The sequence below is a fragment of the Hermetia illucens genome, chromosome 1, assembly GCF_905115235.1.
Source record: "Hermetia illucens chromosome 1, iHerIll2.2.curated.20191125, whole genome shotgun sequence".
NCBI lineage: Eukaryota > Metazoa > Arthropoda > Insecta > Diptera > Stratiomyidae > Hermetia > Hermetia illucens.
This window is the reverse complement of record NC_051849.1, coordinates 141,847,363-141,861,140: the sequence shown is the minus strand read 5'-3', so window position 1 is coordinate 141,861,140 and position 13,778 is coordinate 141,847,363. Positions and strand designations below refer to the sequence as shown.

General features: G+C 41.3%; 1 protein-coding gene across 4 annotated transcripts in view; it reads right to left on the bottom strand.

Annotated features, from left to right (window-relative positions):
• Window positions 1-13,778, bottom strand: part of LOC119646684 (dual 3',5'-cyclic-AMP and -GMP phosphodiesterase 11-like) — a 506,073-nt gene that overhangs the window by 371,096 nt on the left and 121,199 nt on the right. The window contains exons 1-2 of one of the 4 annotated variants that reach the window (XM_038047242.1): window positions 10,676-12,085; window positions 10,358-10,614 (exon numbers count right to left, since the gene is read on the bottom strand). The exons of 1 other annotated variant lie outside the window; for it this stretch is intronic. The gene's annotated coding sequence lies outside the window, so the exon portion shown is untranslated. Of the gene's footprint in view, window positions 1-10,357; window positions 12,086-13,778 lie in introns of those variants that run through there. 2 more of the 4 variants (XM_038047241.1, XM_038047244.1) reach the window with 2 other exon arrangements.

Sequence of the window (13,778 nt, the reverse complement as noted above, 5' to 3'; positions counted from 1 at the left end):
TCCATCGATCGTAATTGGAAAAGCGGAAGAAAGGGAAACTGATGTTGTGGACGCAACGGACCCAATAAAGGTATGTGAAAATTTATTCATGTGAACGTAGGAAGGCTCCCAGAGCAAAGAAAGACACTAACAAAGAAGCGACAAGATTGGTAGTCGAACTGGACCACAAAAGTCTGAAGGAGGTCAGAGGTAGTCAGCATATTATACACCACTTTTCGCTTAAAAGATTGACATTCCATCATGGCAGGAAGCTATAGATTGCTATTTTTATTTGGAGAGTAAACAATAATGATGGTCTTCGGGTCATATAAAACACATTCACTTCTCCAGAAAGGAACCTCCGTATGAGGGCCGTACTAGGGAATGCACTACAGGGTAAATATTACCCCTCGCTCACTTTTAGAGAATAAGGGAAGCGGGGCTTTGACAAAAAAAATTAAGAAAAACTGGATAACTTCTCCTGGTTTTGAACCCTTAAAGCATTGTGATGCGCACGATCGTTATATTTGTTAGAGAACTAATAAATGCAATCTTAGAGGAGAAAAGCTTTTTGAATCCATCACTTCATCTTGCCTCATAACCGGGATATGCCCTAACGTCAAGGGGTCTAGAAGAAGTGAGCTAATTGGCCTAACAATCTGCATTTGAAAGATGTTAGACTTGATTAAAGCGTTGCTAGGGGAAGACTCACTGACGTATAATTTATATTACACAGAGGAATTGCAGGGAAATGGATTAGGTAAAGTTCTACGAATTCCTTGAAAAAAAGTGCGACTCCCTACACGACCAAGGATGATGGAAACTCTCAATTGCACGCGTTTAGAGTACTTCACAAATGCTTGTCCTATTACGCGAGATAAGCGCGATAATCCTTCCCTAATGGAACCAAAAATTGCAAAAAATCAGGAAATCAGGAGACGAATCCTTAATCGTGCTTATAAATCGATAAGAAACAACAACTTGGTAAATTTCAGAAGCTCCCAAAATGAATTATAATACCGGATAGTACTTTGATCAGCATCAGAGCTCAGTCAATACAGACTATCTTGGATTTGCACCATTCGAGGGAACTGCTAACAGAAGTGGAAGAAAATTTAGAGAGAATTGTCAGTTAGCGAGGGAGAGCGGTGGTTACTAGAGAAAAATTAAGAGCTGCTGTACTATCTCTTCAGGATTTGAAAATATCTGGCATAAGGTAACATTCATCCCGCTATGCTAAAGTAGGGAATAGAGCACATATAGCGGCCTCCAGCAAATATTGTTCTAGCATGTCTTGCTCTGGACCACATGCCCATCACTTTGCTGATGGTTAAGGTGGTCTTCATACAAGGACAGATGGGAAAGACGACTATTCAAATCCAAAGAACTTTAGACAAACCAGCTTAACATCACTCCCGCTGAACTAGTAGAATCTTATATTCGCAAGAGGAAGGTTGTACACAATAAATAACAACCAACCTGCGTGGAAACTCATGTACGAGAGCTTTCAAGGGGCCTTGGACTGTGTGCCTTTTCAGAATCTTTGCAATGGTGCCAGGGAGAATGAGCAGAGGTTGTTGTGTGCTGAAACAGCTTTTGATTGCTACCAGACAACAAAAACAACGAAAGGGTGATCCAAAGAAGGCGAGTTATCGTCACTTCAGTGGTGTCTGTTGATCGACTCGCAGGTATGAAAACTGCGAAATCTGCCTATACACGCCCATGCTTATGTGATTGGCCTGGGTATGCTAGTGTTGATCGAGACCTCGGAACGCTGTGTAGCGCACTCTTGATTTGATGGATATTTGGTGGAAAGGGGCTTTCAGTAAATTTAAATAAAACCACCATGGTATTACTTTTGAAAAGAAACTGAATGGTCTTTGACTTCCAAGGATGCGAGGAACAACTTTTCTACTCTCCGAAGACGTGAAATATTTGGGAAGCATTTTAGATAAGAGAGAAGCAACGGATGTAAGTAGCACAGAACGTTGGAACGGAAATTGAGTGAACTGAATACCATTTTTAAAATATCTCCTGATTTTAGGATCGCCATGCATCTTTTTGATAGAAAATATAATAAAATATAAAGCTATCCTCAAACACAGAGCATACTAGAACAAACAAAACGGGATATACTAAATCCACCTACACCCATGGCTCGAAGACAGAACAAGATTCTTGAGCAGGAGTCTACCTTTCGGATAAAAGCGGGTAGTGAGGTTTTTCCTTGGAACAATATATTTACAGCGGTCTTCTAAGTTGAAGTGTATGCGATCCTAAGAACTACAACTTGGATGCTTAACGAGCCGTTAATTCTATCTAATCTTATATCTAAATTCAATTCAGTTGGTCACTAAGGCGTAAGGAGGAATAAAATGTCAGATGCCATAGGAGCTAAATTTCTTCCTTGCCAGGAGCGGAACTAGCAATTGGAATGTAGTAGCATTGCTAATGCTGCTATCAGGAACTGGGAACAAGCTTTCCTTGAAGAGAAGTGATAGAGCCTAGATGCCACATAATAATATACTGCGAAGTGTACCCGGTCGAGAAGTAGACAAATTTGAAAAAAGTATTTTGGCCATTCTCATTGGCCACAGTGCCCTAGCTGGACATATGATCGGAATTGGAGTCCTACAAGGTGGTACGTATCATTCCGCAATCTACATCTTAGGCAAGGAACTTTTTCAGTTTATTAAATAGCTCTGCCCGAAGATTGTTTCCTATCATCCCAACTAATTGGTTCATTCAAAATTTATTTAGCTTTGAAGATTTCCGAAAAGATTCCATCTTTTTTGCATATTATTATGATGAAAATGCAAGAAAAAAAAATTATAGATAATTCGAATGTCTAATAGTTCTGAATAAAATTAACTGTTAAAAACTCAGGCTTCTTTTTAAAATTAAACCGAAGTGGTTCCCAACATAAACGAAATGATTTGACTTTCCTACTCGATCTGAACGGTTGCCCTTTTTCGCAACATTTGACTGAACTTTTGCTGGTCATTGAAATCAAATAAGATCTCCGATAAAGCCACGTGCCATGAGTATCTACTGAAGATATCCCATTGGAATCTGGTTCTTTTGCATTAACACACCGGTTTGTTCAATTCTAAATTTATTCAATGATTTTTTACCTTTCTCGATAGCAGATTTTTGGAAGCCACATGATCAGATACTCATCCATTCCGTCAATTGTGTGAAATCGGTCCTTAGCAGAGAATATATGGAATTTGTACCGAATTCGATCTTGAATATTCATCAGAATTCTGAGTTTTAATATTCGTCAATGGAATTCCCAGAATATGACGACGACTCAAAAGCGTGGAAAAGTTTCCGGCTTTTGTTTGTTTATAAATTATTTTTAGGTCCGCTTCATGCCTAAATATAAATATTGTAAACATTGACTGGAAATGAAACTTTCGAGTACTGAGAGTTCATAAATCCGGGTATATTCACTTCTGTCCAAGCGCATGTGAAGGCTCATAAAAGTGAGAGAATGTTTCGTACGTAGATTCAAAGTGTAGTGAATTTCGCCTTTTTTCTAATCAATTTTTCGACTCTAGCACATGATTACTACTACATACATAAATTCCCTGTATATCAAATTAACTGAGATTATAAAATAAGACGGAAAACGGCGTCTACTTACCGCCGATATGTATAGCTTATAATTGAAAATGCTCCCTAGATATCAGCTTAAGCATTTGGACCATTTTTACGGGGACGGTAAACACCTCCAATTCTGTATAACCTGGGAAGGTTAAATCCAAGGAGCCCGGCAGATTTTTCGCTAGAGTTATATTATGTAAGATATGTCGCCCACACCGTTGCACCTTCATTGGGGCAAAATCAGGAAGGTTCTGAATTCTAGGTGCAAAAGCAACAAATCGAATGGATATGCTTGTTGCAACTCCCCTTGTGTACTGTACAAAACTGTAGTGATCAATTGAAAACCCGAATATTAGTAAAACTCCACCTTTCATCTACTAATGTAACGTTTACGTGGTAATCAGTTAAGTGTATTAGAAACTGCAATGTTCTTTGAAAGAGCTCATAGATTATCCCGTCACTAAATCGTCCTACCTCGTTGGAAAATACCACTAGTTTTTCTTTTTTTCGGCAACAGTAGCTTTGGAATTCCGTTTACTTAGTTTCTCCATTCCACATCTAAATCCTTAATTGGAAAAAAAATACTTATAGAATTTCCCACTTTAAATTGATTCTGAATTAAGTATCCTCACGGGAGGTAATCCCTAATCTCACCATGCTGGGATTTATAGTGAATTAGATGCATGGTTTAGACATTGCATATGAGTTTACCTCACTTGAGGGGGGGGGGGGGGGGATTAATAACACACCGGATGACTGAAAAGCGGGACAATGCTAATTGGCGGACGGGGGAATGGGGTGCAAGCGGAGAAGCTAGTGATAATCCCCACCATCATGAATTGCGAAAACAACTATCCAGCAAAGTGTAGAGGTTGCCTAATATACCCCGAGATCAAAAAAGACTTGCCTCAGTGTCCTCAAATCATTGTAAACATCGCTTTCAAGTTCTGGTAATCGGACCCCATCCACTATCTCCGTAATGGTTTTTCTTTGGCAAGCGACATTAAATCCACTACTTTTTTTGGCGCAATGAACAATGGAAAGTGGCACATAAAAAAAAACAGAGCCTTACATTTTTTAAAGAAACCTTGGTCCCACTACCGCCTTGAGCTACTCCCCATGGAAAGAAGTCAAAAACCCCAAAAACATCAGATCATTGTGAATCACCAAAACGACTACCCGACAGTACTTGGGCTTGGAGTAATACCAAAAGACAAGATTTTAGCTTTCCAGAAACATTCAAGACACTTCGTCTTGGTACGCCTAAAATCATATGAAAATACACTGACCTTATAAAAACACCTACGCAAGACCTGATTTCGAACAAAATTAACAAACAACCCAGGACAGGAGGGATATCCAATGCCTAACCAGTTGAAGAAAGGGGACTTAGTACCTATGTCAATCCCTTGCAAGGAAAAGGAACTGCAATTAGCAGCAGATACTATAATAATTGGGAGACACTTGCAAACCTCCAGCATGGAGTAATGAGTTGCATTCGTCCGGCAATGAAGTGATTCCTGGGCAGGGCCACTCACAGATTCTTCGTCCCTAAAGTACCGACCTCGACCCAACCCACCCATCTTGGAAATCCCTATGTTTGGTAGGGTAATCAGTCAGTATGGACCATTCCGAAGTCTATTTAATTCAGTCCATCATGTTTCTAAAAAAAAGAGATCCAAGCATTAACAGATTTTCCGTAAATAGGCAAAAGGGAGCAGAGAATTATAGGCAATGCTTTAGATACGAAGCGTTTCGTACTCCAGAACCTGCGTCGAAGCGGATTCCACGCAGCCGAAAGAGTTACTTCAATCCCGTTTGACAAAACAAGGAATATGGGAATGTTGCCCGCTACCATTAATTGGATTGGTCGATTTTTGGAAAATAAATATGCGGTTGTGGCTCCTGTCTGGGAATCATAAATGTGAGGTCTCCCTCTAGCCACAAAAAGGAAGTCAGGAAGGAGATAATGCTTCACGTTAATACAGATGAAGAGAAGGAAAAGGTACTTCCCAAATTTGTTGAGAGCGACAAGAAAAAGCTGCTCCCCCAGCTCTATTTACGTTTTCCTTGTGTTTCTCATAAATGCGAGAAAGGAACAACTTGCAATGACCACAACACTTGGAGTGCGAAATAAGTAAAGAGCCGCATATAACGGTGATGCAACCAAGCAAAGTTGGAGTAGAGACGCACGCGGAAAACTCAACAGCTCTAGCTTAATCGACTACCCTCCTTTTTACGGCAGTGGTCTAACTAGGAAAAACAGATTGTACCGATTTGGAAAGGCAGAGCAGCTGCATAAATTAGAACCTGGGGTAAACATTTTTGTTAAAAAAGAAGGAAACTATTATCGTATCCGTGGGTACGAGCAATCTCGGCCGAAATGGGGTCGTCGGTCGTTTGTATCAATCTTTACTTAAATGATGACTCCAAGGTCAGTACATAGGCTGTGGTGGTCAAAAGCATGACTAAAGGCTGCTTTTCTCGCGTTCACATCGAGTGAAAGCCTTGCTACAGGGAGAAAATTTGACAGATCCTGTAAGCATATTCATAGTATGGTCGTCTTAGTGAGGTCTAGTGCTCTACCGCAGTTAACCCATTCAACACGGCAGCCATTTTGGTTCAGTGTCTCGAAATGGACTCCATGACGCGTCAGTGCGCTCGCCGTGTGGAATGGGTTAATCGTGGATGGTGTAATTCCAAAACACGAGACTGAATTGGATAAAGTTTCGTCCAGTAGAAAGCAGTCAGTATACCTAAGCATATGTGCTAATGGAGGAGTACGATGAAAGGCCTTTTATGTAGGTTATGTCACTAAGGAGATATGACCCAAATCTTAAAAAAAATCATTATGGAAGACGGTCGGTACACGGATCAGCAATTCGTACCATAGAACAAAAAGTTAAAAATCTAAATTTAAAGCTCAAAACAGATGAATCAATAGCAAAGTATATGAGCTTGGGGCATATTGCAGAAGCCTCAATGGAGAAATATACTAAATTCCGTATCTAAAGTGTAATTCGTTGACTTGAGCGAAAATACGGAACGCGTGCAGTCAAGTGCGACTTTGAATCGAGTCAGTTTAAACCAAAAAATCCAACGAAGATGCAGAAACCTCTCTTCGACTTTCTCACTACAATACGGTAGCCTGAATACGTGTATTTTGATAAAATCACTAGAAAATGTGAGTGGATACCATTGAAACCAGAGGATCAGATAAAACTCAGGATCTTATGCAGGAAATAGCCTGAAGAAGTAATTAGGGAAATCCCTTTTATATGGAGGATCTGTGATGCGGGACCCAAAAAGTTATCGAAGCCCAAGTCCGCATTCGCAAATAGAGATATGGTGAGATTCGAATTACAATCCCATTTATTTGTATTGATCAGAGAGAGACTCTGGAATCACCATCCAGCATAACGAGCGATCGTTGGTTGGACCGACCTTTTGGTCGTTCCTCATCGGCTTCGATGTGCAGACAAATATTAACAAGTGAATTTCCGATAGAATGAATGACTTGAAAACGATTCGCTCGTAATTTTTACACGATCGATGCAACTTCATATTGATCGCCGATATTCTCAATACGTATGTGACATTGCCATTGTACGACACTACCCCAATGTAACATCTTCGTTTCTGTTACGGCGAGGCGCTTTTCATTGTCTTTCATAGTCGCTCAACACTCAAAACCATAGAGGACGACAAGACTGTCGTCCGTCTTGCGGTAAATTTTGGGTTTGAGACATTCGTTGATAAGTTGATCACAAATAACGCCTTTTTTGGAACACTACTTCATCCAAGTTGCGTTAATAATGGCATTTAGCCGAAATATCTAAATCCCTCAGTTCTGAGCATATCAACGCTAATGACAGTGATAATGCCTTTCCCATTAGAATCGTTCGTCAAAAGCCTGTTTTAGTTAGCTTCAGTCTGACACCGTGTTGTATGAGGTAATCACTTGATTTTCAAACAAATTAATCGCTGCTATTAGTGCAGTGCAGTGTGCGGATGGCTCAAGTGGTTAGAGCGTTGGTTGTCGTAGCGGAAGGTCGCGGTTCAAATCTCATTGGTGGCAGAAGGATTTGTTATCGTGACTGGATGTCGTACACCAGTTCACTCAGCTGTGAATGAGTACCAGAGTCAAATCAGGGTAATAATCTCGGGCGAGCGTAATGCTGACTACATTGCCTCCTACAGTGTACTGTAGTGTACCGTTACGATCTTGAATCAAGTACGCTAACACACTTCTAGGTCCTGATCCAATTATTCTTATGGATGCGATGAGATGCTAGGAGGGTATCAGCTGTATAGATCAATTTTTAGGGTCCTGGACGTTGGATGTTTCTTGTGACAGTGTGCATAACAACAACAAAGAGGATTGGTGAGATGAACGTCGATAGAGACACGAATCAGTTTGGATATACCCGCCACCCTTCGAACTTTACTTTTCGGATGGTGGTGGAGCAATTTAACCCAAGGCACCAGTTCCTCTGTGCGTTGCCGTAAAGCATACCAAATGAATTGACATGGTCAAACGTTTTCTCTAGATCCAGAATGCAATGTAAAGAGGGCGATGCATCTCGCTTTACCTGATTTCATTCGTTTTATTGCTTTCTCGACTCCAGTCGCGCTTACGCGTGGAATTGCTCCAAATGTCGGAATGCTTGTGGAAGTGGAGGATGAACAAATTCTTCAGTTGAAATCTGTTCGAAATGTTCTCGCTACCTACTATTCTTGTTATTAATGCAACATAAGTGCTCAATATCCTGCGTGCGTTGTTGCCGGCTTTTGACACGAATGTCCAATTTGTTTCCTGATTGGTATTCTTGTAAATTTGGTGACGAGCCAGTGTTTCATAGTCGAGAAGCTTGTGGTAGAAGCGTGTTTCCTCGCTGACCTTCATTCGGGCATCGCCATTTCAAGCTAGTGGGATCCTCTCGCTGTTTTACCGTTGGCTTGATTCGCAAGGCAGCAGTCATCGGCCGATGTTGATTTGCGATAGTTTCATAGGGAACAGCTTTGTAATCAGCGCCGATAATAAAATGCAGGCGTCTTGTGAGGATGTAGTCGATTTGCTGTTTGCTATATATAGGAAGACAAAGCCAATGATAAACGATTTATTGACAAGTACAAAGTCATGAATGTCTGTGAATTCGACTATTCGCTCTCCGACTTCATTCCGTGATCCAAACCCGGTTGCTCGTCTGAAATCACAGCATAATTGGGTAACATTCTTTAGCCTGAAAAAGTTTGTAGTTGACTACGATAATCAACAATGGTAAAGCTCTTGACTCACGTAACAGCGATCCTTTTCTTTGCTTCACAGTTCATATTCTTCTAAATTGCCAATTGGTCAGCGCTTGTCGACCAGAAAATCGCAATAGAGGCGTGTCTTTTCATGAAGCTTCATTTGAACATTGTCCTTCCAAAGGCAAGTATCTCGACAGAAGAATCGCTCGCTGCGATTGATGACTCCGGGTTTACGTAAGTCATAACGGATTGTACTTTTAGTTTGATTTCACGTTGGTATTGGCTGGCAATCTTCTGTGTGAAATCATTTCTTATCTTTTCACGTGAAATTATTGAAATTATGCTCGCGTTGTTTCATCGATGGCTTAACTCCCGGGATAGAAATGAACGGCCTTTCACGTGACGCACATTCAACAATTAATAATATGAGTTTCAACTGTGCACCCATCGTTGGTGAACTTCTGACAAATGCTACTCACTATGCTCTTTGTACCTTCAAACCCGAGCCGAATGTACCCTTCAAAAAATTCTGGTCAAAGCCAAGGAACTTTACTGGAACCTGTCACAGCTCAGCTGCAGCACATGAAACATGATCATTCACGATGTCCTGAGCCGGTAATTCTTTTGACGTATATCTAAAGTAAATACGTCACAAAAACCTATCTCAAGTAGGACATAAACTTTATAAAAATAGATTCCATATTTTGCGGTTCTATTAGTTTGCCTTGATTTTAGTTTTATGGCTCTGCAAACTTGTTTGGCCCAGTATTTGCGCCGGTCGATTCGCAAAGTGTCACCAAAATATTATCTGCTTTGCATATGCTGAACCCGTTTTCTAGGCGGCGTACGTTAACTGGCTTCTCTCAAATGTGATTACACATGTAAATAAATAGCTCGGAACTTTCCACTTCATTCATAATTTTTTTCTTCCCGAGTGAGAACTGGCAGATCACTGACGTCAAAGAAGGAGATTGGCTCCGCTTAGACGTCACGCTGAATTAGTAACAAATTGTAATCACAAAGTTACCAAAATGCCATCAAATCGCGTGGGTGCATATGTATATGTTTGTTTATGCTGGTGGGAGACGCTTATTTGCCGCGAATCAAGTTGAATGGATGCACAAAAGAAAAAAAATTTGCGGCTTTTTTGAGTATTTCACGCCACAGTGGATGTTGTCGTCTTCCGTACCATTTTCAGTCATTCCCAAATCTGTTGATTGCTTGTGAATGCTGGTGGACGTGTTCCGTTTGAAAATTGAGAAATTTCTGGCTTCGAATCTCGCCAACTGAAAATGTCAACAGTTCGCGATACTTTGCGCCGAGTCGTTGCAAATTTCTCAGGTACAACGGCGCGAAAAAGCAGGGGACGCAAGGGGGGAAGCGAATGTTTGGCTTTTGGTGTAGCGAAAATCCACACAATTCACTTGACATACGGGTCGTAATTAGCAGCTGCTTGTGGTGTAATCTACATTTATATATTGAGAAAATAGAAATGCTTAAAATAAGTTTCACTTACATTTCACTCCGTAACGAACAGGAAAAGTGGACACTTGAATGTAATCCCAATAGACGACTTGGTCGATGCGGTGTGCGTCGTCACAAATCTGATACTTCCCGGAATTCCTACGCAGATTCCAACTGGACACGCTTTCAATTTGAATTACTTCGTATACTATTTTCCGGTTTTCACTCTCACTAAGAACGAATTTTCAAACTGATTGCGAAAACACACAAGAGATGGGAGATTTTCACAAAAATTTTCGCAATTGAGCACTAGAAAAAAAAATTCTTGACGAAAAAATTTAGCAACGAAGTGTTTCTATTAACACCATACCCTTGGCTGCTAATGAGATAACGCAACAAATATACACTCAAGTGATATATTGAACGCGCTGATAAGGCGCGTTTGCAAAACAATACAGCAAAGCTATCACCAACACCACAAACACAATGTGGCGATAACCTTTACGAAATTTCTAATTTTCCCGATAATACGGCTCTTGAGTCACCCAGTTTTCCCTGGCGAGTGGAGGGACCAGATGTGGGGTAGTCAGCCCTTTCTTATCTCTCCAATAACAAACTTTGTGAGGTTCTGGTTATACATACATATGGGCTGGATTGGACTCCTTAGAAGCCTTTATGTAACAATAACAGTTTCTGTGGGCATACCAGTTCTGCTAGCAAACGTCAACGGTATTTCAGGAAAACTGCGGAAACAGCGCACTTCCCATGACCTCCATTAGGATTTTGGAGCCAGAGCTATATGTCCAGAATTTATTTTCGAAACACTCTGCTCGGCTGGATGTTTGCATATCATTTATAACGTGAGCTTTGCGTGCCGATGGTGGATCGTCGTCATCGCCGCATTTAATATTTCTGTGTATTCACGTTTGCATAAGTAAATCGCGTGCCACACATACGGGACTGGCGCAACAAGGCCTTTGGCATACAACACACTCACACGATCGATATGAACTTTCTGGTACGTAAGTCGTTCTGAATATAATTCAAGATAAAACAGGGAGGATTAGCGGGTGCAGCGTCTGAAGTAGTTCATTGCGATAAAGAGCTTAACTCGAATAACCCCCAGACACCGCTATGACTGGCATTCCAATCCCCAAAACAGCAGACACTGAACAACTCGCGGAAACACCTTCGCTATTGATCGATTTCCTCATACGTTTGGTGATAAGGCCACCGGGTTTTAATTACTGCTCCTAAACATGTGTTCAGATAACAATGCGGTCAGGTGAAGCACTATTGCCAATTAGAAGGGAGGAATTGAAGCCCATCAATAAGATGTCTCTTAGGAATTTCCGCTTCGGGTTGACGAATTCGGAACACGGTATAGTACGAGTAATCACGGTAGCAATCGCGGGTTTCAACAACCGAAGAAGCAGTCCAACGCACTGTAAATACTCGCCGGGAGAAGTATCTTTCCCGAAAGAACTACCTCTGCCGCAATTTAAAGTAAAATTAGATAAATCGCGCACTGTCCCTGGTATTAGTTCTGGCTCTCTTCCGACATTCGTACCTAAAATGTTTATCCACTTTACAGCCTCTCCACGTTACACAAAACGCCGCGACGATCCTCTGCTGCTAAAGGCTGTCAGCTCAAAACTGTTCATCGAATTCATTCTGAATCTTTTTACAACACAACCATAGCACCTGAAACGAAATCCATACCCCGACCATCGATCAGTGATCTTCGTACTTCGAGTTCCAGTCAATGAGTTTTAGAGCGGCGCTTTTTGGTTTTGTTTATTCCCACATGAAGGCGAAGCAAATGAGCATTTCCACCATAGTATCTTCGGATCATAACGCTGTTCCCATAAAACATGGCTTGAAAAAGCCTCCGAGTGATCTTCGCCGCGTATTTTGCAACTCAATACATCAATTCCGTGTGCAGCTATATGTGGACCTAGGTTGTCTCTACGCTGTGTAGTCACACGCCACTACCACACTAAACGTACCAAGCTGAGTAAACCAGACTGGCTTGCGAGTACTATCTTGGAAACTTTAAGAGCACACGCAGCTAGTACCCATTCATCTTTTTCCGTAGCTCAGACGTCTATGCACCCAGGCCCCTTTGTTCAGAACGTGCACACACCGCTCGGCCCAGCGCACGCGATCCCAAAATAAAATAACTCAGAGGTGTTAACAAATGCAGGCAGTAATGACTTCTTCTTTGGGGGGGGCTCTCCACCGAGATCAGCTGGCCTAGCACTAGCAGTTGTGTGGGTGAATTCGCTCGACAGCGCGTTCTAACCGAAGCAAGTACAGAGCGCAGATCAGGGACCGTACAATGTTGACACTCGAGGTACTTGAAAAGTTCAACGAAGAGGGGAATTTCGTTGAGTTTTGCGAACACCGATCAGTTTGAACAGTGATGGCATGTCGGTGTAAAGTTTGACGCTTATGAAGACATTTAAAATCTCCTTCGTTTCTCACGCCACTGACAAGTTCCTACAATTTTCGAAAAGTAAGTATTACACTAGCCAATCTGTTGAGAAAAGATTGACAGCAATAATTAAACAGGAGGGTCTGTCCTTCGGGTATGAAAGATTTGTGTATTTCATATGTTAAAATATTTTGATGCACACGGTTCTATTTGTACATAGCTAACTGCCCGTATTGTACATGAATTCAACATGTCAAACTCAATATTGCCCTTTTGTTACCAAAAGTAACAAGTTTAGTATCTTATGAAGTTCAATAGTACCTCCGTGCTTATTTTCTTATTTCAGCACTTCTTAACATAAACCGAACCAAAGTAATATTTAGCAATATAACGTTTTGCTGAATGACAATGTGATCAAAAATTTGAACTAGTAATGTTAAGCTTCCCCAAGAGATGCCATAAACCTTGTATGTTTTCGGAAAACGCGACCGAATAAATTTTCAAAATATAAGAATATACTATTATTAACTTTATTTGAGCATTTGTATGTAGGATATTTTGAGTTTGTTCGACGTGATTTGACGATCTACAAAAAGAGCAGCTGATCCCCCGTTCAAGGGTTCAGGTAGTGAAGCACACAACTCCATGTGTCAAGGCAATCTCTGATGGCTCGCAGTACCAACTACTAGGACAGTATCTGAAAATTACGGCCACCGCTAAGTTTTGCCATAATACAAAATACCATGTTTATCGGCGAAATGCTAAGTAATTTTGGTTTCGCCAACCCGTATATAGACGATATCCTGATTGTACCGAACACTTCAAGATAGTCTTCGAGCGCTTTCAGAAGTATGGCATCGTCGTGGATCCTTCAAAGTGCGAGCTCAACCAGGACAAAGTGCACTCCTTCAGCTATATCGCCTCGCGCCGAGGCTCTGCCGCCGTCATGGCCCATCAGCCGAGAAGGCAGCTGTCATACAAAACTTCCCGGAACCCAAACCGGAAAACATCTACAGAAAATGCATACCCCACGCGA